The sequence below is a fragment of the Carassius gibelio genome, chromosome B9, assembly GCF_023724105.1.
Source record: "Carassius gibelio isolate Cgi1373 ecotype wild population from Czech Republic chromosome B9, carGib1.2-hapl.c, whole genome shotgun sequence".
Lineage (NCBI taxonomy): Eukaryota > Metazoa > Chordata > Actinopteri > Cypriniformes > Cyprinidae > Carassius > Carassius gibelio.
Window position 1 is genome coordinate 15,907,995 of NC_068404.1, and position 3,511 is coordinate 15,911,505.

A 3,511-nucleotide genomic window follows, 5' to 3' on the forward strand; every position below is an offset into this window, starting at 1 on the left:
TGACTGTTAAACTTCCTGAATTAAAAATTGGTGAATTGGAATTTGGAGAAAGAAAATGTAATAACAAAATACTTGGAAGTGTGTTTAAAGAAAAACTATTCTATGATATCAAAAATCCAACAACAAAAAAAAGATAACAGATAATCTAGTTACATTAACAAAGACTAGTTTTAAGACTAGTCTTAAATGGCCAATTTTACCCAAGGTAAAAGAAATTCAGTTCAAATTAATAAATAATATTTATCCTGCTGCTGAAACCCTAAGGAAAAGGTTCAGTTTTGAAGTTAATCTGTGTGTTTTTTGTATGGCAGAACACGAAACAATTGAACACCTTTTTTTCTCTTGTTCAGTCACAATAGGGTTTTGGAAGGATGTTTATCGATGGTTAAATATTGGGATCAATAACTCTTTGTTTAACAAATTTCAAGTGATGATATATATGGATGCAGGGTCCCTGTGGGTCCTTAAAAAGTCTTGAAATGTCTTAAATACAATTTTCTACTTTTAAGGTCTGAAAATGTCTTGAATCCTGGAATTTTCCATATGAATGTCTTAAATTTCATGTGGGATCTTAAATTTCATGTTCGACTCGTCATTTTTATTTATTTTTTCAACCGCAATTTGACCAGCGCAACATTTGGGGGCAGCACTTCGTGGGTGCAACCTGCATCATTCCATAGGTGACATACGAGTAAGTGATTGATGAATGCGTTGCGTTGATGGTTCGCCACGACCACGGCAGTTTGCGAAATCGCAAGCATGGGAAAAGACGATAAAGCTGTGGACAAGACCACGATTGTCAGGTCTCGCTATCTTGGTTCTCAGTTTTTGAGCCCCTCAACGGCAGAAGACTTGCTGGAGCACTTTAAGGTAAGACTCTAAAAGTAACATTTAAAATTATTTGAATATGTTAAAATGCTTCATGTGTTTTTGTTATTTCCTAATGAATATTTGGGACAATATATCGATGCGTCACAATTCTTGGATTGATTTAAATTTTTTCCGAATCGTTGCGAATTGATTCTGAGCTTAGTTTTTGCAGATGGCGCTCTAGGCTAGTTTTTAACCGAACACTCAAATGCTCACGACGAAGAGCGCTCGTGCGTTTTGCTGAGTCTGAGTATGTAATTGATATATTGCTTTTATGACGCGAGATTAATGTAAATGCCCCACTGCAAACACCCTTGTACTTCGCTTCAACCTTTTCGAAGTTTATTAATTATTATTTTATAGTAGGTTCAAGTGGTGTGTGTAAGGCATATACATCACGCAGTGGCATCTGCTGTTAAAAACTAAACTAAGAATCGATTCGAGAGAGAATCGAAATGCATTCAGAAAAATTGGAATCGATCCAGAATAATTTATTGATTCAAAATGCATCGATATATTGTCCCAGCCAATCAGTTAAAAAAATGTTGTGGGTGGGGGACATCTAGGCATAGGACTACTGCATTATGGATGGAAGGCAGTGCTGTAAATAACTTTATTGTATAAAGCATTCAATATGCATTATGCTTCTTGCATATTTTTTATGTGAAAAGTAAAATTGAATTGAATTAAATAATGTAGCCCAGTTCATAATTAGACTCCAAATATCTGTTTTGTGCTTCTCAATTTTAGGTTAACAACGTTGACACTGAACCCTATCACATAGGCCCAATTTGTGAGCATTCACTATTATGGCTAAACTTGTTTCTCAAACATTTTTTCTATCAAATCAAGGACCACTTAGCCAATTTAAAAAAAAAAAAAAAAAACTTGACATATTTGGCTTAATGATCATCCCTAATGCATGTAAAAATGCAGGCCATTTTAGTCTTCTGAAACCATGGCTAACTTCACCTGCTAATAATGTGCATGATTAGAAAACAAGTCATGAGAAGTGAATTGGAAATGTTCAACGGTGTCACAGTCCATGTCAGTCATTTTTGGTTGATGACTTTTGCTCACAGACCTCTTTGGTAATCTGGCATACCTCCAGTGTTCCCCAGACCACAGTTTGAGAATCACTACTTTAGACAAACCGTCTAATCTGAGTGAACATGAATGAAAATGTTATCATTCTTGAGGTGGACTTTGTTTTGATTTTATTTTTTTATAATTTCAGGAGGGCACCAAGGAACTTAATTTAAGGAACATGCTTTCTGTGTCAATGGATGGACCCACAGTAAATTGGAAAGTCATGGATCTCCTACAACTGGAACATGCAATACATTTCTGATCCTGATCTTTCCTACAATTGTCTGTCATTCATTAGGTCTATGCATAGATTATTGAATGTGCTTGCATTTATCTGTGTCTGGAATGACATAGAAAACACTAATCAGACCCTGAACAACATTTTCTTGGGGGAGAACCCCTAAACCCAGCTCAAGGCTATTAGGCAGCAACATTTAACCATAATTTAGATCAAGTATGATGAAATGGGCTTTTGTAATGTCCTGGGGCTGTCTTCCATGTCTTTTTCAAACTGCTATGAGGGGCCAGAATTTAGAAATTACCTGAAGTACCTTAAAGGCTGATAGTTTATACATAGTCAACCATGTCAGGGTTGTAAGGTCAATCAGCACTTGGTATAAAAGTTTCCGCGCCCCTTTGACCTGTCTTTAGCGTGGTTGTGATGTGTTGTGCCACACTAATGCTTCGCCACATCAATCTGTGTTGTCGGACTGAACATTTTCCTGTTTTTTTTTTTGTTTAGATAAAGTCTTAAATTTTCCTTTTAGAGGACTTAAAAAGGTCTTAAAAGTCATTAAATTTGCTGTTAAAAAATATGAAGATACCCTGGGATGGTATGTCAAAAAAGGTATCTAAAATGGTGAACATTATTTTCATGATGGAAAAGTATCACATACACAAAAATAAGTGGAATAACAGCAAGCCCAACATAAACTGTTTTAAGAACGAAATTAAAAATTATATAGCATCTCTAAAGGTGTTATCGGAAGAAAACCAGTCCATAAATGAGTTAAATGAAACAATGTCAGAGTCTCTTGCTCTTTGAGTTTACAGTCCTATGTTCTTAAACACGCTTGAAGCATTTATGTTGTTTTGTCAGCCCCTGTAATTATTTTTTATTTTATTTTTTATTTGGATTTGTATTTTTTATTTTTCTTACTTGATATGGTGTGAGTTTGTACTTTTTTAAATGCGAGCACATGTTTATTTATTTTTTCCTCAAAGGAGTTCTTGATGTAAATTTAAGTTCAAGTTTATATAACATATTGTACATTTTGAAAAATATAATAAATAAAAAAAAATGGTCTGGTGCTTTTAATTTATATGCTTCAGAATTCAGCGAAGTTAAAAATCCACACAACTTTGTTTTTGGAATATGCTCACATCAATTTACATCAATACAATTACATCAGTATAAACAAACAATAAACCCACCTTAATAGTAAACGAGCGCTGCTTCGCGCATGCGCCAAATAGTACAACCAGAGGCTGCAGATTCAGGACCGCAGTTCTAGGACCCTAGCGGAACACAAGCGCACCCAACGGAAGTAAG

The 3,511-nt window shown here is 35.0% G+C and overlaps 1 long non-coding RNA gene across 1 annotated transcript; it reads left to right on the plus strand.

The window, feature by feature from the left end:
* The first annotated feature begins 591 nt into the window (after nt 1-591).
* Nucleotides 592-2,239, plus strand: LOC127965469 (uncharacterized). Its single transcript, XR_008155308.1, has 2 exons — nt 592-870; nt 2,108-2,239. It is a non-coding gene; the product is annotated as an uncharacterized LOC127965469 (long non-coding RNA).
* Nucleotides 2,240-3,511: the final 1,272 nt, after the last annotated feature.